Source organism: Sipha flava, unplaced genomic scaffold, assembly GCF_003268045.1.
Source record: "Sipha flava isolate LNK unplaced genomic scaffold, YSA_version1 69_pilon_pilon, whole genome shotgun sequence".
In the NCBI taxonomy this organism is placed as follows: domain Eukaryota; kingdom Metazoa; phylum Arthropoda; class Insecta; order Hemiptera; family Aphididae; genus Sipha; species Sipha flava.
In genome coordinates, this window is record NW_020273609.1 from 1,858,069 (window position 1) to 1,884,662 (window position 26,594).

At 28.5% G+C, this 26,594-nt stretch overlaps 1 protein-coding gene and 1 long non-coding RNA gene across 2 annotated transcripts in view; one reads left to right on the plus strand and one right to left on the minus strand.

Annotated features, from left to right (window-relative positions):
* The window catches only part of LOC112691996 (rap guanine nucleotide exchange factor 4), a 351,221-nt gene that overhangs the window by 254,132 nt on the left and 70,495 nt on the right, over window positions 1-26,594 (minus strand). The window lies entirely within an intron of this gene.
* Window positions 17,937-18,949, plus strand: LOC112691998. Its single transcript, XR_003149369.1, has 2 exons — window positions 17,937-18,214; window positions 18,272-18,949. It is a non-coding gene; the product is annotated as an uncharacterized LOC112691998 (long non-coding RNA).

Here is a 26,594-nt window from a genome sequence, read left to right on the forward strand (position 1 = left end):
TTTTTTTTTTTATACATACATATAACTGCTTTTTTGAGAACTTTGTTTTTAGCATAGTCACTACAGATACAAGTTTGACTCACTCTGTTCCTTGATTATTTATCACTACAGATACAATTATGCATATACATTATATTTATTCCTCAAGTTTTCAACCCTTATTGAACCTCTTAAATACATATATATATATATATATTCTGTTCAAAATGAGATCAGACCTCGGCGGTCAAGTTGTGCGCATGGGCATGGCTTTGTTCTGCGGCTCAGCCTGACGCGTCACCGCCGACGAGAGCGCCGCATTATTCTAGTGTCGACTGCCGACGAGTACAAATAATTTAAAATGCATTGTTTTGCTACGAATCATATTATTTTGTACGACGCTGTTACGGTCGCCAGTCTTATTGACAACGCATGACGCGCTATGCACAGGCGACCGAAGCTTTGGTCACGTGATGATGACTATGGTGGTAGCAGACCGTCACGAACGAAAACTAATCGCCACCGAGGTCCGATCTCATTTTAAACTGACTATAAATATGTTACGACTAGTGTTAGGAGTATGGCTAAACTCAAGTTTAGCTTGCTAATCACAAGTTTAGCCACTGCGTCTAATATCTAAATTTCGGACTTAATCCACCGATATTTAACATTATCCAAATGCATATGGTTAATTTCTAAATAACATTATTTATACAAATAATTAAACGGTTTATGTCATACAAAAATTCTTTCATTTCTTCTCTTATTCAATAATATTTAATAATATCATAGATTATGGAATAATTTCAATAATAATAGAGTACAATTATTATTAAGAATTATTTAGTCAATGATAATATGTACTTATTTTTATTACAATGATTTACTGCCACTTTTCATGACAATGGTAATGTAATTCATGGGTGGTACGACTATTCTTACTCAATAGTCTGAAGACGGTTGAATACTTTCCTCGAGAACGGTGGGACCCCTATCAATAGTTAATCTAACCGAGATAAATATTATGATCTTGTCTAAAAACTCTTCGAAATTTTTATTTTTATATTTTTTTCAAATTCCATGAACTTGTTATCGAATGCAGTATTCTATAAAAATATTTTTCTGATCTTGAAAATCAAAATTAATTTAATTGGGATAAACAAAAAAATAATACGTTAATTTCAAGTTAATTTGTAAGGAAATGAGTTAAGTTAATTTATTAGTAATGAAATAAGTTAAATTAATAAGTTAATTTAACTTAACTTTTAACTTATTAACTCCCAGACTTGAAAACAAGATATACCGACTGTTGCATATTCAGCGTTTTATATTGTATACATATTATATACGTTATGTTTACATCAACAATAATAATAAGTATATTATTATCGGTGAGGACTGTCCATCGGTTATTAGCGAGTAGACAATTTTAATGTACTTCATTACGATTTACACGTTTGACAATAAAGGTATATAAAATGATATTTCGATATCCGATTATGTGGATAATAATATTCGACCGGTAGGAAAAATATTTGTCGATTAGGAATATCAAAGCAAAAAATTCAATATTTGTCTTTATGTAATCGACAATGGTGGTCCTCCACTAATCGGTCGAAATGACATAAAATGTAAAATATTTTAATTTGTTTAATATTGAAAATGACGTAAGTGTCGATAGTATTATAAGCAAATATAACAATGTATTTAAAGATGAAATAGGTACTTTTAACAAATACGAAATTTCTTAAAATATTAAAGCCTGTTAAATTTTACATGCCCAGTTCTATCCCTCTAGCATTAAAAGGTATTGTTGAAACCGAAATAGAGCGTTTAGTTAATAGCAATATTTTAGTTTCTGTCGATCACAGTGAATGGGCAACTCCAATAGTACAAATATTAATACCAGATGGCACAGTTAGTATTTGTGGCGATTTTAAAATAACAATAAGTCCGGTATTAGAAGGGACTGAATATCCTCTTCTAAAAATAGAACATTTTTACGCAAATATTAGTGGTTCAAAATATTTTTCAAAAATAGATTTAAAAGACACATACCAACAAATGGTTATTAAAGAATCTGATCGCAAATATACCACAATTAACACACATAAAGGTTTATTTAGCTATACCCGCAACCCGTTCGGAATTAAATCTTTGGCAAGGGAGTTCCAAAAAGCAATGGAAGTATCCACAGTAGGTCTTGAGGGCATAGGTATATTCCAAGATGACATTATTGAACCAGGTTCTACTATCACAGAGTACAATGTTCAATTAAACAAATTACTAAATGTACTGTCAAATGTAGGTTTAAGGGTAAAATTGAAAAAGTGTATATTTATACAAAAGTCGATTGAATATTTGGGTCACAATTTAGATGAAAACGGTTTACACACATTAACGGAATACACGGATTTCATAAACAAAACCACAGTTCCAGAAAACAAAACGTTGTTAAAATCATTTTTAGGTTTAATTACGTACTATATAAAATTTATTTCTAACGCTGCAAATATTTTAAAACCATTGTATATGCTCTTACGTGACGGAAGAAAATGGAATTGGACACCACAATGTGACCAAGCACTCAACAAAATTAAACAAATTTTAATTTCAAAACTCGTATCAACACATTATGATCATAATCGTCCGATTAAACTCGTAGTAGACGCATCATCTTATGCGCTAGGTGCAGTTCTTTCGCATATAAATCCTGATCGCACAGAAAAACCAATAACTTTTGTATCAAGAGTTTTATCTGAGTCAGAGTGTAAATGTCCACAAATTGAAAAGGAAGCTTTGACAATTATTTACGGCGTTACGAAATTTTATGACTATTTATATAGGAGGCATTTTCTATTAGAAATTGACCATAAACCGTTAATATATATTTTTGGTAATAAAAAAAGGTATCCCGATTTACGCTGCAAATCGATCACAATGATGAGCTTATGTTTTATCATCATTTGATTTCGAAATAAAATATGTTAAATCTGAAAATAATACAGCTGATTTCTTATCACAAATGAAAATTTCAAAATCTACAATCGAAAACCATAATGAAGAATGTATCAGCATTAACTTTATTCACGAACAATCACCTTTCACATTAGACTGATCTAAAATAAAAATTGAAACAAGTAGAGATACAATTCTCGCTAAAGTATTAAATGCAGTTAAAACCGGAGAATGGAACAGTGACTTTTCTGATAATTTAGAACTTAAATCTTATAATTCACGAAAAAACGTAAATTTCTATGGAACATGGATGCTTATTGTGGGATTACCGTATTATAATACCAGCTAAATTTCTAAATAAAATATTAAATAAACTTCATTTATGTCATATGGGCTCTTCTAGTATAAAAAATTTAGCTAGATCATATTTTTGATGGCCAGGAATGGATAGGGAAATTGAAAACATAACGTACAATTGTGACAATTGTCTTAATTTTAGGCAAAATCCTCCAAAATCTATTATATCTATATATCTCCTTGGAAATGGACACAAAAGCCATGGACTAGAGTGCACTGCGATTTTTTTTGGACCATTTCAAAATAAATATTTCTTTATCGTAATTAACGCAACCATAAAATGGTTAGAGGTATTTCAAATAAATTCGATGACAGCAGAAATTTCATTCAAAAATTTTCAGAACTGATAGCACGATTTGGTATCCCAAAAACAATTACATCAGATGGTGCAAAATGTTTCACAGATTTTGAATTTCAAGCATGCTGCAAAAATCTAGGCATAAGGCATATATAACAGGCGCACCATTTTACCCGGAATTGAACAGTTGCGCTGAATCAGCAGTCAATGTAATAAAAAAACTTCATTAAAAAAATGCTCGACTGCGCAATCCCAATTGAACAAATTTCTTTTAATGTATCGTAATACACCGCACTCGACAATACGGGAGACACCAGCTCAGCTAATGTTAGCCGATCAACCCAATTACAATTTAACGCATTAATGCCGAATTCAAGCGAAGTGGTTATTGAACGACAAATATCACAAATAAACAATGGAGGTAATAGGGCTATACAATTTAATATAGGTGATAACGTTTTAGCCAAAAACTATAGGAATAATGACACTAAATGGCAAAAGGGTAAAATTATTAAATGCATTAACAACAATACACATAATTTAGAACTCACTGATGGAACTATTTGGAAAAGTCATAATGATCAATTACTCGTCGATAAATCGTTGACACCTTCAAATAATTTCGTCTCACTTACACCTGCTATATCTACAAATAAAAATTCTAAAAATACTGAAATTATATTTGCAAATCAAAATCCCGATCCTACAATAATCAATAAATCACTCAGACCAATTAGATCTAGAAAACTGTCTCAGCGATATTCTCCAAGTAATTATGATTAATGTAATTAATTAAGTTATATTTTATAATAAATATACTCGTATGTAATACCATCATAGCGATTAAGTACCCTACAAAATAATATACATTTATATATTCATTTTTTTTTAAAGAAAAGAGATGTAGCATATTCAGAAATTTATATTGTATACATATTATATACATTTTGTTTATATCAACAATAATAATAAGTATCATATTATTATCGGTGGGGTCTTTCCATCGATTATTAGCGAGTAGACAATTTTAATATACTTAATTACGATTTACACGTTTGACAATAAAGATCTATAAAATCATTCATGTTATTATTCATATTAGTAATACATAACACCTAAAAGGTACTACAAGGTGGTATCTTAACTACTTACAAACTTGAGTCGGTAATTACGGTACATTATTACGGACTGTCTTTATTGAGCATACACTATTGTATGCAACTGCATGCATATACATTTTGCAATCAATATAAATTTTAAAATAATATTAAAATGCACACAACTGTGTGAAATATTTATATTATTGAAAATATTTTACTTACCACGTGCATGGCTCACCTTCATACAACTACCCAACATATCAATATTCATGAAAATTACAATTTCAAAATATTGTATTATTATTGTAAATAGTTTTAAATTTGTAATGTACCTATGGCTAATGTTATTTAGTTCTTATCCGATAACGGTTGGATAATGTTGGTTTTATTGGCTAGTGTTAAGATTATCCATTTGTTTTTTGGTGGCTGAAGTCCGAAATTTTGACATTAGCCAAAAGCATTGTCTAAACTTAAGATTAGCCGTCCTTCGGACACTAGCCATAACATATATATATATATATATATATATATATGCATATCGTATTATCATGATGAACTGGAATACATTTTATAATGTACGAACGATAAATGCTAACCATAATATTACATTAATTCATCATATTTACATATATACAATTTTATTAGAATGAAATACATGGCATATGTGTTTCATAAGACACAACAAGAGTGTATATAATAATATAGTATATATTACTTTATATATAATGTGATAAATCATACTTTAGGTAAAATTCAATGTAAAAAATTATATTTTTTTCTGATGTTACATTTCTAATGTGTATTAAATAAATGTTGATATTTAAATACCTAACATTTGACTCACCCCATATTATTGACTGTCATTCACCACCACTACATTTATGTTTATTCGAGTCAATTAAGTCAATTAAATTGTACATGTATTTATAAATGAGTAATAAAAACATTTTTAAGCATTTATTTTGTCGAATTAAAATGCAACTTAATCGACTCAAAGAGAAATTATTATCTCTCTTGTATGCACACTCACTCGATTTAAATAATATATACTCATCTTTGATTAAATAATCAGACTTGAAAGTTCTATACTTAATCCATTCCACAACTTAAGATCTGCCTCTAGCTAGTCTTTTTGTAACATAATTCTAACAAAAAATGTTATTTTATTTCATCTTATATTTTATATGTATTTTCAAGTTTTTGCATTTGCATAAAAACACTAACAGTCATAAGAATTATTTTGTCGAGAGAAATTTAACCATTCAGAAAAAAAAAACCCAAATATGGGAAAATTAATTTCTTTTTTTTAAAAAACCATACAATAATAGTTGAAAATTTGTACGTGAGAAATGTTGTATACAAAACTTTTCACATTTAATTTACCAACTGCATTTTTTTTTTTTTTTTGCAATATTAAACTGCCTCGACATTTTTTAATATATTTTTAGTAAACAACAAGGATTATGACATTTACAATATTGTTATCTTGCGCATTAACTAATGACTGAGTGTAAATAGTAAATTATAATATCCATAATAATTCCTAAAATTCTTATCTACCGCAAAAGCGCGACGACTCATAATTTCCGTCCGGTTTAAATAAATTAGTTATTGCAACGAATTCGAAGTTTACAATGAGCTCTAACCCGATTGTGGCAATTTTTTTCTCAACATATTTATGGCTTCCTCATTTATTAAGCTAATACTTAAGATACTGAACTTGTTTTTCTCTTTAGGAAATATTCGAGTTTAAGAAAAACGTTAGCATTTTTGTTAAATAAATTTTTGTTAATTGTTAGATCAATTAAAAGATTTGTGCTTATTTTATAATTTATAAAACTTTTTGAACGTCTCCTCATAATTCTTACAAGATATGATGTACTAATATTATTCATAAATCATTCATGGACCAAATCAATGTAAAATAGAACAATAAAAATATTATAAAAATATACTTTAGTATTTTTTGTAAAGAGCAGGGATGGATCAAGAGGAGGGCAGTAAAGGAATGAGCTATAGCTTCAGGTCGCAAATTAAAATGGACCACAATGTGTTTTATAATCATTGGTTAACTGTTTTCCGTTAATATATATAATGTATTATTTTATCAATTAATTGTGGTAATTAGGCCTCACATTTTGTAGCATAAAAAAAGCATTTTAAGTAGCCAAAAAAGGCCAAAAAGCATTTATAAAATTAAATTTTAAAAAGCAAACTGAAAATATATATTAGAAAAAAATTAAAAATGTATTAAATTTAATTTAAAAAAAATATACAGTTACCTATATATTGAAATTACACATTTCAAAACAATTACACAAGTTAAATATTAAAAAAAGAATTTACAACCATATATTTGGTTAAATTTAGTTCAGTAAAGTTCATCATATCGAGTGCTTATATATTTTTACACATAATATATTTTTTCATATTAAATTAAGTAATTAGTGCATATTTCATATAAACTAAATCATTTAAATCATACTGATTTATATTAATATTTAGTGTAGTGTCACAATAAATTCTATTAATAAATTCTATTGATTTTTTTGAATTTCTATCCATCTATTATTCTTTGAAAAAAAAAAATGCGTACATTTTGCTATAACCAATTTTGCTATTTCACTTAAAGTCCTCTAACTTGTGTTTTGTTTCTATAGCTATTTTTTGTCAAAGTTTTGCCTTTTTTCACTAGTTTTATCATTTATGGAAATAAAAATATAGTCAAAGTACATAAAATACATAAAAATATGTACAAAACTTTCATGGAGATTATAGAAAAATTAAGAAAATTGACAAAATGGGTACAAAGCAACAAAAAAAAAAAAAAAAAGGAAAATAAAATTTACTTTAATGAAAACAGAACGATTCTACACATATTTTTATATTAGAATTATCTTTCTATCATTTTCCTATCAAAAGAAGCATTTGTTAACAAATCCGAGCCTTTGTAATAATACTACAATATACAAATATAATTTAAACCAAATAATGAAATTATTTTAGGTGAAAAAGCCTTATCAAAAGTAAGAGCCCCTTAAGATCATAATCCGGTCCCGGTAAAGGGATTAATTCGAGAGGATTTCGAATTATGGTCTATCGGCGTTGATTTTTTTTCCATTTTTCCATTTTAAAAGCCATCTGTCAAATTTGTCCTTATCCATTTCAGAAACGTGTGATATCCCACCGGAGTCTGTTATAAGTCATTAATCTTCGGCTGGAATGCGAATTCGCCTCATGGTATGCATTACGATATTAATGTAAGTCAATATGTTATCCGTTACATCCGTATAACGAAAGCATTCACGGAAATCTTCAAATAAACATTACGACGACAATGTCGAGTCGATAAATATAGGTTAATTAAAGCGAATACTATCTGTTTCGAGGAAATTCAAATTTAAGCCTAATCGAGTCGATGCTTAAGGTACGGTTTCTAAGGTACGACATTACGCGGCGACCTGTTGCTGCGACAAGTCGTCAACATCTGTTTATACGAAAATGTTATTCATTGGTTTGCAAGACGCGACAAGTCGCAGCGACACATCACAATGACTATTGAAACGTTTGTACTTAGGTAGATACAATGACGTCAACACTAGTATTATCGGCGTCGGAAGACGAAATCCTAATTCGTGAAGTCCAGAATAATACACTTCTTTAAAATATTGAAGATCCAAATTATAAAAATATTATTCAAAAATATGACATTTGATCATCATCAATTATTCTCTATCCCGATATATAAACAATGAGTTTATAGGTTTTCTAATGGTTGGCGATAAGATAACTAAAATTTGTTGTTATTGTTTTTCTTCTTCTAATAATAATAATAATAATAATACTGTAAGAAGAATATTATTTTATATCTATTCGTTGTGATATAATATTATATTATATTATATGAATAATACGTGCGCACTTGAACAAGTTTAACAACGAACTAAAAACGGACGTTGACCGAATACCAGTTGTGTCGCTGCGACTTGTCGCGTCTTGGAAACTACTCTATCCGAAAAGCATCGCGACGATCGGATGCCACGACATGTCGTACCTTAAAAACTGTAGCTTTACAGTAGTGATCGCGACCCGAATCATGGTTTTTCGAAGAACACCGCAGCATAAACGACAGCGCATGTGCTCTTCTGAACTCAAACACCGGCGTTTCGCGTGCGTACCGATGCGTGGCTATCATAATTGATGCAGCGACGGCGCGTTTAACCCATGTGAACGACGAAAGCTGTTCGTCCCCTCGTCATTGGTAAAATCGCGAAAAAAACGGTTTCCGACACGGTCGGTGCGCGTGTAAGATTGCCGATTCCATGTAGTACCAAGTTAAACTATGTAGCCGCCCCGGGGTAAATTAAAATATGCCGTCCATAAGAAAATTACAAATCAAAATAAAAAATAATATATGTAATAGAAATAATATGTATTATAGTTATACAATCATACAAGAATAATTATAATTATTATTTTTTTTTCTTTTTTACCACCCCGTCAAAAATTCAACACAAACAGAATATAATAATATCATGTTTATAATATGTCATATTTTTGTTTTAAAACACTTTTAATTAATATTTTGCAACTATTCACTAAAACGATCAAGCGATACTACCCATTGTTAACAAAACATAATACATAATAAATAACTACTAATAACAAAACACTTCAAAGTATAAATTTAAAAAAACGATACTAATACAAATACTGTCAATTAAAATAAAAACGAAGTTTACTCTAAGAAGATATGATATAAAAAATAACAATATGGTGACAATAATAATGAAAAAATTATTGATGCACGTATTTCCGAAAGTTAAAAATATACAAGGAAAACATCAGGTCAAACCTACAAAAAGGTCGGAACGTTTCAGCTGCATTATAAGCAATATTTGGATTCAATTTCAATTATTAATCGTCATAGAATACAAATGAAAAAAATATTGTTTTTCAAATTCAAACTATAGAAAAAAATGTTATGGCGAGAAAAGGTAATTATAGTTTCGTTTTTATAAATGTGTGTAAAAATGATTCCAAAAATATTCATATTTTTAATTTGTTTAACTATTTTTCGTGGTTTTAGAGAAAAGTTATAGCATTTTGACATATTCCAGATTATAAAATAACGCATATTTTAATAATTTTTTGTGATAAAATTCAATTAGATCCGTGATTATAAAATACTTGTATACCTATAGATCCAATACGCTTGGAAATTATTAGAAATTACGAGTATGAATGTAGTTAGTCAAGAATCGAAAACTATCCGACAGTCACATAAAACGTAATCGCAATGTTTGGATATGTTTGCAGTCATTTATACTTAACAGTCAAATCAATCAATTCCAACAAATCAAATGCGTCCATAGAACTGTCGGATTTGATTGTTAAGTATTTTAAAAACGTCCACAGCAATCTATAGCAAATAGAGATTCCGAAACAATTCGATAATAACTGAACGATTACCGCAGGACATACTGTTAATATCATTACCATTATTCGATAACTTGGAGAATCTGTTAATGTGAATCGTTACAATAATCAACTCTTTTGACATCAAAACTAATTACTTAAAATGTATTGTTTTGCGATAGAAAATTATCACGATAGTAATATTAAAACTATTGAGATGAGTAATGTTGCGATTTACTGCTTAATAATGTTATAAGGTTATAAGGTTTCCTGTTTTGGAACGATATAAATCGTTGTTGACGAACGGTATACGTAAAAGCTAAAACGAAAATACTTCGTCAAAATCACAGGAAATTATTTAGTGATCAAATACTCGTATACTGTTTCCCTCTCGGAGATAGTCGTACTGTGTAACAATTTTTTACGGATTGGCTTAATAGTATGAATCATTAAGTCTCATGATTTAGTTTAAAAAATATGTATCTTTCGATCGATGCGTGAAAAAATGTTTAACTGACGACAAAATCGGAGACACACGCACCGCCGCCAGTGTTGGTTTGACTAGAAGTTCATGAAACTGTACACTTGGGAATCCGTGAAATAAAACCTGCACCATAATATTTCAGCATTTCTCGAAATTGTGTACGCTGTATTATAATGCAATATGTTACGATATTATTATGTTGTTGCGCACGTTAGTATACATATAAACATGCCGATTAGGCAGTGAAACGTACTATATTTTAGTTTAGGTTGTATTGTACTAGATATTTTATTTTAATTTGTTCACGCGACTAAATAATGACAAACTGTCATGCGTACGTACAACCGACGGAGGAGTACGATTTAATGAGACATATATGCGTATTTAAAAACCAAGGGAGATAGAGAGAGAGAAAGAGAAAGATAAAAAGAGAGAAAAAGAGAGAAAGATTTTCATCAATACTCGCAGCTTACATTATATACACCGACTGCGTTTGTGGAAATCTTCGTATTCTTCGAGTGACAAACGCAAAACTGTATTTTTATTTTATTTCCATCCCTCCGCGTACACAAAGACCATCACACCGAGAGTTCACGTCACAATAATACACATGTATACATGTTTAATATACCTACAAATGCGACAAACAATTTTATTTTCAATCGTTGTGAATGCATTGTTTTGATATTTTTTTTCTACTTGAATAATTGATCCCTTAAATATTATGTTGATGTATAATATTATATATTATAATACAGTGTTATTAGATTATATATGGTACAGAAATCGTCTGAAAAAAAACATGGTAATAATATCTATAATCTATTAAATATTTAACGATTACAATGACTTTTCAATGATAGATAAAAATTTTAAATATGAATAAGATGGATGTTCGATCGATTAAAAATTGGTAACGAGGTGGTTAATAATGGGATTATAATGGTTCAAAATAAATTTTCTTCTATATTATACTAATCTCAATAGCATTCCGGAAAGGATCTATAAACACAAAATCGCAATCTAACAGTCGAATGACCTATTAAACTAATTGGGTTTTAAATTATAGCTATATATATAACGTGTTAAGCGTATTATTAACATGTATGATGTGCTTAAAATACAATACATTATGCAGAACAATAAGTTTAGTATGACCAGTTTTCTTCCTATATATTCCACAAATATTCTGATCAATCATCAATTTTTTAGTCACACAGACCCAGCATACAAGGAGAGAAGTAATAAATCAAGTGTCCTTTCGATTTGCCCCCCCCCCTATATATTAAACGAAGTAAGAAACGGATAAAAGAAAAAAACTGAAGTAAATATGATAAAATTAAAATCTCAAGAAGTAAGTACATCGTATTGACTTAACGAAATCGATGTGCAATGGTTTAAACTCAATCCTTGTTGCCAAAGAATAATTTATGTCAAATACAATTTCAATTTCAAATAATCAATATCAACACCAACGGGTTATTGTTCCATGTATTACGCATCAATTATCATCCTATCCGAATGCAACGTAAAATTATGTAGTGTTGCTGATTTTGGTACTGCAGCACCAAAATGTTTTGTTACGCCTACAGTCCATATAGTTTTAACTTCTACAATTATCATTTCCAAAACGAAATCATTAAATATCAACATCAATATACGACATATATTAACATATAATAACTACATGACTCATTTAGTATACCCGGTACAAATGATTAGCTTAGGTAGGTACGTGTGCATTTTTATACATTCACAATTGTATATGAATATTGTACCAGTTCCAAAGTACTTTATATTATATTCACGTACGGTTCGTATGCACACACTTGTTATTCCAAAAGTAACAGGAAAGTTAGATCGTGCGATTTACGTCCGTTGTGTTTTCAGTTTAACGTCCCTGCGTTTAATGTGCAACCTCTTCACCTTAGGACCGTACATAATTTAAACGGAGTCAAGTGATCCTTAGTTTGACAACGTTTCCGCGTGTGCATATATTTCACACGGAATCCTCAAGCACTAGAAACTAATATATATAATATAGTAGATACAAAATATATATACATATAAACATATAAATAGGTGTGTGTGTGTGTGTGTATGTAAATCGCCTCAGTTATGTACGCGCATGCGCTCCTGCGGAGGACGATGTCTATAATGCAATAATTCACATTCTACGTAACTACTAAAACGGCAGTAATATTGTTATTATTACTAGATGTTTAATAGTGATTGTTAGAACGAAGCTGGTACACCAAGATACGTTATTTTTGGAACGACATTAGACGTATACTACAAAAATACGCCAAATAACTACTATATAGTAGTTAGTAACGTCATATAACTTGGTAGTTTCGATTAAAAGTTGACAAGTCGTGGGCTGCAGTCCAATTGAATTGTGTTGGCAAAATAATTTTAAATAATTATCGTTACATACAGATAAGACTCAACGTATTAATTTATGAATACATTACGCAAAGTTCGAGAATAACCGATTTCATGAAATTGACAATTTAGGGTTACACACACACACATGTATACAGGTATAATATATTATGTTAACATATTATGTCAATGCCGAGTTTTAGTTGTAATTATATTATTTTTTTTCTATGTGAATATAAACATACTAAACAGTAATATAAATACTATTTATGTACAATAAAATGTTAAGTGTCATTAAATAAAACAAAATAATAATACGAAAAAGAAAGCAAAAAAACTAATGTTATTTTTATATACAATTTACAATATGTCAAAAATAGTTGATGTTAAATAAAAATATATGTAATTTAATTATATTAATCTTATAAAAGTCGCTTATAACTGTCAGGTTGGTAGCTTTGCTTTTAATAAAATGAAACAATACGAAACATTTTATATCATTCCATACATTTTTAAACAACATACATACATGGAAAATTACACATAAAAAATAAATATAAACAGTTCTAGTTCTGTTCAATTCACTTTTAAAATTTGATTTATACGTGATGAACACAAAATTTACTGAATCGATCGAAGGACTGAGAATATATAAACATGATAAATTATATTTCATCTAAAATAATATCAATTTAATAATAATCGGTGTACACGCACACAATGCAACACAAATATCTACTTCGAACTTACATGGTCTCATAAAATATGTATTATTTATTTTTATTTCAGCATACGTAATTATATTATTGTGTGTAATCGTTAAATAAACACATGTTCAAGTAAAAACTTTTAACTACCAAGATAATGAGATTTCATTTAATAACTATAATAATACCGAAAAAAAAACTATCGCCATTCACCACATTTTTTCTATTTAATTTATTGAATTATTTATTTCATTTCCGTTTGAAATAAAGTATTTTAGTAGATTTTGATCCAACACATTTTTCACTGAACCCTGTACAGTTATTTTAGAATAGATATTTAGAGTGTCAATAAAGTCGAAACACTTAATATTTGTGTTCCACACGCAGCCAAGACGAAAACAGAAGAAGTAAATCGGTCATTATTGTGATTTTATTTTTTTATCTCATTCTAATATTATTAAATTTATCGTTAAAAAGGATGCAATACCAGGATTAAATTTTCCTGTCAATTACACGCGCATCATTGTAAAATTACACTTCGAACGGATGACGGGTCAATTGATATATATATATATATATATATATGAATTAGTAATAATTATACGAAGTTAAAAAGAGCAAAAATTTGTCTGTATATTTACTCGGTCGGTGGCATTTTTTTCGGTAGATTACTTATTGAATTGTAATAATATTATTTAATGACCATAACGCATTTTAAATCTTCAACTGTCATAACTAATAAACGAGGTTTTTTTATTGCTCGTGAAACAAAACCATGACAAGATCACGAACAAACGAAATCTTGTTTGTAGGGTTATGATGTGTATTCAACCGAATTTGATCAACTTCCGCCAACCGCTGCTAAAAATAACTGTACACAACTCATATTAATTTAATAACACTTTATACCGTTTTCGGATGATACTAAGTTACCACACTAAAGTAAATAGTAATGAGTTAAATGTTTTTTTTAACTCGTCGGTCTTGGCGTCGGATCCCAAATGGCTCTTGTCTATTGTTTGCTAATTTCCAAACGGCTCCCGCAAAAAAGGTTTTAGGAACAGGTAAATTTCCAAACTGCTTTCGTCAAAAAAAAAAAATATACAAACAGTTATAATTGTATAATTATAAACTCTACTATAATTATTGGACATATGAATGCCTGTCTTCCAAAACAGCCTACATAATAACTGCACGATGTTATTACCCTCCTTGTAATGCTGTTGTTATTTAGTATTTACAGTTCCTATGTATCATATTTTTAAATTTTAAATTTATAAAACAAAAACTGAAAATATAGGATATATTGATAATATCAAAAAAACCAAAAAATTGAACTATAGTTAATTGAAAATATTGATAATATAATGTCGATGATTTGTCGATAACAATTTTGCTTATACTAACTTTCCTAAAAAATTCGCTAGTGATATAGAGCGCTAAAAATGTTAGAATACAACCACTCACATTTAAATAACAATTTCATAAGAAGGAGAAAGATAAGTAATAGTTTAAAGCGTAAAGCTCAAGAAAATTTGCACGGAAAGCCAGCGAAACTTCACCGAAGTCAACTTGAACCGAAAGATTTAAAAGTGTTAACAACACAAAATATCAACGCTATTCATAAATTCGTTAAAAATCCCTACCAAAATTACCTAATATCGACAGAAGAAGTTTAAGATAGTTTTGACAAAATTGATATTAAAATTTTGGCGGGTGATATTTTTTTATTTCTTAATGGTAAAGCATCAAATATTGTTATTATTACATGTAATACCAACTTGAATATCATCAAGGAAAATTGGTGTATTTATGTTGAAGGCACGTTCGAGTATTGTCCAAAAATGTGTTATCAGATGTTCACCACTCATGTTTTACATAACGGACATTATCTTCTTTTTTTTTAATGTTTTTTACCAGACAAAACCTCAGTAATCTACAGAAAAGTTTATTGCGTTGTGTAATCACTTAAATCCAGAAGTTGATTTAAAGAAGCTATTCACTCATGCTTCAGAATTCAGGGACAATGATTCTAGAATCAGAAGAGCGCCTAAAAAATTTATTTGGCCTTCCTTACTTAATCGTCAGAAGTCTTGGATTGTTTCACAGATGATTTAATGGCTATCAAACCAAAATACGATAAAGTTTTCGACTACATTTTTGAAAATTATATAATGTCAGATTATATAATTATATTATATATAATATATATATAATTATATTATATTATATTTCCCTCCTGAAATATGGGCTGAGTGTTCATCTTCTCTTTTTTTTGACCACAAATGGATGTGAAACGTTCCACAGTTAATTCAACAAATATTCAATAAAACTTCAATAAATTAAATTCAATAAAACTCATCCAAATATTTTTTAAGTTATTGACATACTAACAATACTAATTTATATACAATCTGAAATGCAAGTTAAGGCTTGAAATAATTTTACTATACCGAGATCGAAAAAAAAAAACAAAAGCTCGTCGAAAAAAATCATTTACGAGTTTTCATCAAATAAAATAACACGCGTGGACTATGTAAAAAATTATATCAAACAAATTTACCTGATATATGATTTTAATTTTTTTATATTGTCATTTATACAAACATTAATTACATTTTTTCAACGTTAAAACTTTAAAGTTTAATATTATACACATAAGCTTTTTTTTATATAATTTTAATAATTTACTTAGTGTACACCAAGATATTTTTAACCATACCTTTTTTGAGACAGTAGTAAGTCTGTATAATGTGGGAAGGAATTTATAGTGTAAAAACCGGGGTCGTTTAGAAATTTACCTGATTGTTAGACCTTATTTTGACGAGAACTTTTTGGAAATTGACCTTTTTGTAAAACGGGAGCCGTTTAGAGAAACGGAAACTGAATGAACTACCACTGGTCTTGGTTGTACCACAAATGAACTCAATAAGGTTGTTTGAACAGTTACGGGTCGAGCTTCAAATAATAACTCCTATACAATACATAAAAGATACACACTCGCCAACGACCTATAGTTATTATTATTATTATTATTATTATTATTATTACTTATAATTGTTCGCACAATAGCTGGTTATCTATTTACCTATCACACATTCATTGAATTTACTTCAATTGCAATTCGTTTTTACTACATTACATATCCACCCTGATGAAATTCTTTCGTTTTTTTATCCATTTTGAATCTCATTAATTTACACTTCCGGAACACAACGGGAATAATAACTATCCGAACACTGTTTCGTATTGCAAACGCCACGAATTGAGGAACTAAATAAAAAATGTAGTGTACGCGTGAAATGCAACAACATGTCAATGAGGTGATTCAAGCTCACAGTAGGAATCAACAATAACTGTTAATTAATTAATATTATTATTGATCAATTTCCGCCACCGCGGTGTTTTCGATTATTCGACCGCAGAACGTACCGAATTTCACCGTGTACGCTATCGGTCCACGTTTCAGAATTTATGACCATATATTTGTGTACTATTGCTATTTGGCCGACTCAGTATTTATAACAGCGTACATAATTACAATACCGAGCACCAATTGTCACTTGGGTAATATTTACAAAGCATTATGATTTTATGCCATCCTAAGGTCAAATTGATAATTTATATCATTGGTAAACATATAGGTTACTATACCATCAATTATACTATTGCTCCACTAATAATACATCTATAACTCTAGGTACGTACACCATAAAAATATTTTTAGGAGGATGGTTTTTTGCAATTTGATTTATATTTACAAAGAGGTTTTTTCAAGGCTTCGATAACAAACATTTATCAACAAATAACGGCATCAAATTTGATTCAATTACTTAATCAAATATATTTTATATGGACAAAAACTAAAAATAATTATATAAATTTTCTTACAATTTCAAAAGGGATTTCTATTGGTGTGTTTGAATAATTAGTTATTTTTGTAATAAGATGAAATTTATTTTTATTCTAAGCAATACGAGTAGGGATATGAAATAAGAAACTATTTTTGAAATCAGATCAGTCAAATTTTTATGTAAAGAGCTTATAAAAAAATATGTTGAAAAATTACTACAAAGTTCATCAATACAATAACATACAACCGTACGTCGAGGACGAGTGACGCAGGATTTGCAGTAACAATAACAGTCTCGTCACGTTTCAGATCATTTCAAAACAGTTGGTATAGTCCCTGGTGGTCTAAAAGTGTACTCAAGATTCCACGCACATATCATTTATTATTGTGCCGCAGAATAAAAACGTTCGCGTCGTTATTGTTCCGATGTGTTAGAATATGAACGGAATTCGTTTACTGTTCCGCGCAACTGTACATACATTTATTGTAACGCACTTTAACTTTATGATTCAGCGTGCGTAATAATGTTCCAGCGAATTTCCTTACTTCGAAACATTTTACTCCTCGTTTTGCACTTTTGATATCGAAATCTAAAATTTTCGTTTGTGTTTTCGTTCAAAAACTATAATCATTAATTTCAATAATATTGTTCAATATAAAGCCAAAGGCTGGAAGGTAAGAAATCAGTTAGCCACAAAAGTTTTTATAAACACCACGGACAATATTCATTAGGAGACGAAATCCATCCGTCCCGAGAGTTCACAATCAAGACAGCTTCGAGCGTATTATGATGTATTCCGGTCGACTCGTCGTTTTGCCATCTCTATACCTGTTTTTGTGTAATTGACCGGGACTGCACGCAATTTTTATAATTATGTCCACTGTACGAAGGTAGCGGTTTATCAAAATAAAAATAGAGTGGTCAAGGCAAAAGACACCATGATATATATCTGTGTATATACCTGTGTGTATACGTTTTTGTCTTCCTTTTTCCGTTGCAAAAATAACATGGGCGGCTGAGAAGAAGATTTTTCCGATGTGTCTCCGGGATCACGCCTTAGGAACACGGGCGTAGGGTAATATGAATATATTTTGTATTATTCTTATTATTATTTATACTTTGGCCGGTATTCCCCTTTTTAATGTGTAGTTGTCTGTATGTGCACATAATTATAAAATAATTTAACATGCTAAATTATTTTATAATTATGAATTATTATTATTTATGATGACATAACTGAAAAATGTGAGTCCGTTTTTGATTACGGCTCCTTACGAAACAATTATCATCATTATTATTATGAGTATTAATTCTCGGTAAATGTATTTTGATTTTAATTTATTTTTGTCCAAATTTTACGCCCGAATGAGCTTTCTCGGCACCAAGATAATATACAAATTTATTTTATTTCTCTGGTTGTATATTTTTTTCTGTTTGGTGACATCTCCTTATTTTCAATTTGTTATGATTAAAAAAAAATCCTATAGGCTTCGGCAAATGCCTTGGTCATAGGTTGGCGACCCGATTATGGTCCGTCACATAGCGCTCCACTCATCTGGCCACGTTATAAGAGTACGAGCCGTTACAAGGCAACACGTTTTGTAATATTTAAAGAAAATACTCAAATTATGTACACTGCTATGATTTAGTTGTTGAGTATTATGTTAATGAAAGGACTTAATCGCACAAATTTAGATAAATAATTTGCAAAATAAATACACTTTATTTATCACTTCCAAAATTAGCAATTATTGTAGTCATAATATAAGAAATTTATACTTCATAAAATAATTTAAATAATTTAAGCACGGTCACTTCAGAATAAATTTATAGTAAAAATATAACGGTGATGATAACTATAAAATAACAAATTAAAATAATAGGTAAGTTAACTTATGAATAAATAAATTTATATTATCCAAATATTATAATTTTAATACTTATTGATGGATGGAGAACGGAAGTGGAAATATTTGGGGTGGTGTTAATTTAAAAAACTTCGATTTATGGTCTACATAAACTAAGATATATCAACTATTTAGTAAACATGTGCATTTGAGGAGATAAAAACATAAATCAAAAAGGTGCAATAATTAAAGCATCGTATGTTTTATAACATGACGTAGTTATGGTCTATGGATACACGGAAAAAAAATTACTGAAATTTTATAGTCACGGAAAATGTAGTAAGAAACACTATTTTATATGTGGAATGACTAAACCAGTATAGTTACTAAGACTATATAAAAATAGTTGGTTTCAATAGTGAATATAACTATATTTTAGAGTTTATTTTTTTATATATTTTAATCAACTATATTTTATAGCTCAGATAATTGAATACTACAGCAATATATCAAATCACTATAAAATATAGTAAGTCGTAACTGTCAAAATGTAATTCAACGAAAACTGAACACGCGCGAGTCGCTAACACAAAGGTAAAATAAAGCAAGAGACAACACGCATGGTGTGAAATAAAAATTCTTATGAATTTTGTCTTTTACAAAACGTATTATGAGTTAATGGATGATGGTCACCATTACCCTTTTGTCAGTCGTTTATTAATCATATTTTGCAACACTCCTACAAGAAAGTTCGACGCACGACAGGTCTCTAAGTTTCTACGGATTCAAGTTAAAACGGTAAGTTTTTTACACTATATACTAAATATGCAGTAGATTATTAATGTATACAATTATTTTCGAGTTTTGTTCAAATTATTTAAATAAATATCGATTTACTACATACTCCTTTAGCTTATTAATTATAAAACTTATTACAAAGCTGTCCTAATTATTTTAAATTTATATTTTCTTATATGGTTTATTTTAAAAAAAACCCATACTATTTTTCGAATGAGAACGCACCGCGTCGCACATGGTCAGATACCAAGATAAGACTTGGAACAATTAAATACTCCACCACTTGCAATTAATTAGTATTAAATTTGTTGTATAACATGCGCAGGCTGGACTAGATTTGTGTTCGCCGCCCATGGTGAATTCTTATTTAAAAAATGTATATATTTCCTATTGTTATTTGTTTTTGAAATATAACTATATACAAAATCTTAAGTATGTTGTTATTTTAATTAGTCACCAAATAACCGGTAAATCTGTTATACAATTGAAAATAAAAAATAAAAAAATATTTTTTTTAAATAAACGAAATTATATTTGGATACCATATTTAACAACGTTTTTTTAAATTTTATTAGTAAAAGCATGTACTAGCCAAAAAAATAGCAATTATAATAGGTACAGTTTGAATGAATATATTATATTATAGTAGTTAGTATATAGTTTTATAGTAAAAAATAGTATACATGACAGCAGGTACTGCTAAATATATAAAATAATCTTTTAAGATGATTTTTGCATAAATATATTTTTAACTAAAATTAAATACGCCAATATTGTCCTATACAGGTGTACATGATTTTTAGGGGGCATACAATTCGACTGTGATAATTAGATAATAGAAAAGAAACTTTAGTCAAGGCGATTATTACCCACAAGTTGTGAAATGTAAAATGAATAAAATCACATAGGATTAAATATAATAAAATATGTAAATCGCCAGTAATACTAGTCAAAAAATATTTTTACCAAACCAGAAATCTTATCGATATCATAAGAAATATTTAATAATTTTCAATAAATTATTTATCTATTCATTGTTGAATAACACTTCTCGGTCAATATCATGACGATAAAGCAATACAATTATTCTCACCACTGGTTCATCGTATTCTTGAATCTTTACAAGTCTATTATCTATTAGCTGATAGTATCGGACCAAATACATATCCGTTATATAACATACCATTATTAAAATTCTGTTCATTAGTTTATTTGCATTGTTCCATCTATACACGAATTATAATATAATAACACATTTGACATAATGTGTTTAGTATATGTTGGTTTTGTGAATAATTTTAAACTTCGTCTAAGTGACAACTGCATTGAATACGCATGTAGCTGCTGTTATTATATTTATTGTAATATGCACATATTATTGAGAAATAATAGTACGCATATTCCTGAGTCGTATAAGGAAAAAACGTACTATTGCAAAACCTTTAATGGGCGCCACGCGCGAATTTCAAACAACCACAACAACATCATCATTCGAGGCCAAGGGCAACCAAGTGATGAAACAACACTTGGATATGAAGACCAAGACCAAGGACAGCCACGTGTCGAAAACAACACGATTAAAACAGAATCAGCAGAGTATATAAAGGCTCCGTTTCAACACCAACGACAGACGTGTCCAGCTATCAGACTAAGCCCTTCCGAGTTGCGTCTCGATATTGTTAGTGCACGAATTTATAATTTATATTTTTGTATCTATGTCTGTGTTTATTAAAGTATTTACAAGTGTTTGAAATAATTGTTTAATCAAATTTATCCCGATTCAACAACATCATTACGATAGGTACCTGTTTTTATTGGGTACCACGTAACATTATATATAATTCAATGGGTATCTTGCTTGTTTCATTTTCATGGTTTTATTTTGTGAGCACCTCGAATAATGTAACAACAAATATATATTTATTCAACTACTGCAACATTTCACAATTAATAATTCACCATCAACAACGGTCGTAATAACCATAATATTATGGTCATTGAATATGGCCTTTGAGCATCGTCATTATTATTTTAGTAACTATAATGCTTAATTTAATTGGTTTAATACTTAGACATTAATATATCGACTTGTGTAAAGTGAGAATACTCATATACTCATATATTTAAAGTTTTAAAATAATTTTTATACATTTATCGAGGTATTTTATGTAATTTGTTACGGTAATTTATTTTTAAACAAAATAATAATGTATAAAAAAAAGTATCTGTTTGTAATAATAAATAAATTTGCAAACATTGGACGAATGAGAATAATAATAATAATATATGGGTACTCACATTTATCAAGGAAATATATTTTTAACTCGAGTTAACTACCGATAAATTGTCAAATATCAATCAATGAAATCATTCTTCGTTATAGAAACAGTATGCATACAAAGTATTTAACATTTTATAATGCAACGAGAAACTCGGAAAAATTAAATTATATTAAGTGACAACAAATATTTGTTTATTATTTTAAAATATTATGATAAAAAATAAAATAACACGTAATTAAACATTTTTACAGTTCAAACGAACCTGTATATTTTGCTTAGATATGTCAGCGTTTACTAGTTGGATCCCGAAGATCCTTATTTAGTCTAATTGGGTCCTAGTATTTTTCAAGTAGTACACCAGTTAGGTCACAATATTTTTTAGGTAGTACACTAGTTGGATCCCATGATTTTACAAGTACTACTCTAAATGGGTCCGTATAAAAAAAATTTTTGCTTCTCATTTTTACAAACCTAGGACTGTATTTTAAATTAGAATAAAAATATAAATATATATAATTTTTTTTTTTTTAAAGTTTCTTATACATGGTATATAATTATTAATTGAAAATTAGAACAATGGTATATAGTAAATAAATAAATAAAATTATTAAAAAATTAAAAAAGTTGCACACAATTGGTAAAAATTTAAATGATAGAACTTTTATCTATTCATTTTTTATTATTATCAAGCGTATCAACACTTGCAAGTTACAGGTTTTATTGTCATAGTGGTCGAACCGAACTTGTATATTATAAATTTTATAGACGGACCGAACTCCTATGTTATTGTTTTTTTTAATTGAACCCAATTAGTTGTTTATCTTTTTCATAAATATTTTCTGGGACCCAACTGGAATACGCCCAGATGGATACACTCATATAGTATTATACTTTCACTAAATGAAACATGTCAGATGAGTTACTAAGAAACGATCACATTGAATTGCTACATATAACATTTTACCCAGCCTAAAATAATTACATTCTGAGCAATAATTATGATTTATTACCATTGGTTCATGCAATAGAACTGATTAAAATTTATCTTTTTGATGAAATCGTAAATAAATAAAAATATTCATATGATAAATAATTTTTGATTTCCATAATTTGATTTTGTATGCATGCCAGTACTTACTTCTCGTTTTTTACTTTAACAATTTTCTTTTTGGTGGTCAATAAACGAAAATAGAATATTGCAATATTATATATTTATAGCTTTTTATAAAGCATATGTATTCAAATCGAAATATAATAATTGATAGTTTAATAGTTTTCCAATATAAGTTTAATTTACTTGCGTTGAAAAGTAATATCTACATAAGTTGTGAAAACCAACAAATCTTTATTATTTCAATCACATGAATTTAATTTCAAAACATTATAACATGACACGACAATATAATTATATAAATTAAGATATTATATTATAAAATTAAATAATTTACACAAAATCAATTGTAATTTGTTTCATTTTGGTTAAAATAAGTAGGTACTACGGGAAACTTATCAGACCATACTATTTGTAACATAAAGTTTTTCTTGCTGTTTGAATTATTTTCGAATTTACTTCATTAGACCCTGGATGATAAACTTTAGTACATGTCGGATAAGTTACACAATATAATCCTTTTCATCGCATGTATCTAAACGGACAACTCAAAGAAATCTATGGGGAATGTGAAAAATCTAAACAGTGAAAGAGATCATCTGGAAAAAAGAAAAAAATCATCGCATGATCGGTATAGTTTGCACCCACCTGACCTAATCGCTATATTCCTCCTTTCAATCTCATTCTCTTGATAGCCATATTTTCGTGAACTAAAGTTGAACACAGAAATCCTAAGAGACTATCAGACATGCCTGCAATAACAATCGAATGTTCTACTGTGATTTACTATGCGGTCACCGATGAATAGAAATAACATTTTTTTGTTCAACTCGTTCGTGGTTACGAGCAAAATGTCAAAAATAAAAGTACTATCGATTTAAAAGTCAGTTCCTTTAAAATATAGAACACATTTATTAGTTTCAACTATATCGTTCGTGAAATAGAAAATGGAATGTGAAAAAATATCGAAAAAATTCTTTACCATAGTTTGACTTGTATGAATATATATTATTGCGCATTGAAGTAGGTACATATATATCAAAATTTTCAAAAAAAAAACTCAATTAATTCAATGGAAAAAATGAAATATTATCAATATCTAACAAATTATGGAAAAAAATAAAATAGATAAAAATCTATCCAATTTAAATTCGTTTTTTTAAAGTCTTAATAAAAAATAAAATGCTTAAATATACATAATCTTTATTAATTCATTCATAGGTTAACATGTATTTATTAAAATCTAATCAAAACGTTTAACACAGGTATTAAAATGTAATATTTATATTTAAAAATTTTCAAATAAAATTAAATAATACAATAATATACAATCTAGCGATCAAAAGAGGTTAATTGTCATTACAGTTAATTGTTCAGGAAATATTTTTTTTCGCATACATTTTAAGCTCCAACATTTGAGGGTAGCAATAATTTACCTTCCTTAATTAATTTCTTTTAAATTATTAAAGCATTTAAAGTGTAGTTACTTACTTTCATTATAATTGGGACCCTTATAAAACTACTATTATTCCTTTGCCAACTTTGGTCTTCAATAAAATATTATACTGTCCAAGCAATGCAGATATTTTTCTCAACAAATGAAATGAGTTTCGATTAAATTGTGTTAGAGTATTCTAATACATTTTAACTGTAGGTTAACATAACACAATCATGCTGAAGCATCAATAAAATCGTTTTAAATAATTGCTTGTAAACGTTATATATACTACTCCATTAAGTTTATAATAAGAATTCAAATGGTAAAGAAAATCTCATATCATTGTAATAGTTTAATCACGAATATAATACGATCATGCATCAGATTAATTCTGTGGCTTGATCCAAGAAAGTTATATTTTGACAATGTTCAAAAATAAAAACATTAAATTGGCTAATTTTTTATGTTACATTGGCTTTTTATGAACCAATCCACAGAATCATACATTAATAACAAATAAATCGGTTACACAAAATTGCACAAAATTATGAATTGAAAATATTGTATTGTAATGCATTTTAATTTAATATTATACGCTGTTAATTAATTAGTAATGAACCCTTTTTTTATACACACTCGCATGATTTTAGATTAAATGTTATGAAAAAATGTTGAAAAAAAAATGTATTTACCAGCCATAACATCATGCAAATTAATACTTAAAATGTTTCCGTGCAATGCAATATGCGCTACATTTGATATATAAATTAAAAACCTTTTGAGATGGTGTTAGCAAAATAAAAAATTTTCAGTTAATACATTTTGGATGGTATATGTATTGATATAAATATTTTAATGAACTATAAAATTTACTTGTATATGAAAATAAATTGATGATACCATTATTGATGGAGTCAGGAATCTATTATAAAATAGTCGGTACGAGAAAAACAAAACTTAATCCATTAAAATGACATAACCAGAATAATATATGCATAAATTACATACTTGTACATTTAGTGAAATCAATACCAATTTTAATTTTCTAACAAAATTAATTTCTACTTAATTGTTAAAACCAATTAAAAATTTATATTTTAGACCGGTGTAATTGCTTCCCGTTACGTTTTCAATATAATTATTACGGTAGTTTTTTTGAAAACTTATGAAAAAATACGCATAAAACAGTTATATTATGTCTTTGGTTTTAAAAGGTGCATACTTCATCAAAATCATTTGCGTAATCTAAAACTACGTAAAATTATTTACGGACTCATTCACGCTCAGTGGCGTAGTTACGGGGAGGGTGTAAGGGGTTTCCACACCCCCCCACAGATTTTTTTTTATTGATATTTGATTATTATTTATTAATATTTATATATTATAGTAAAATATTTTGATTTTACTATGATTAGGTATATATTAAAAATTGAATAACAAAATAATTTTCATTAATACGGGACATAATAACACTATTTTAAATGTAATATTATATATGATCTCGTTTTAAGATATACTACGAACACTTAAAAACTTACTCTTAAACACCCCCCCCCCCCCCCCCCCCCCCCCCCCCCC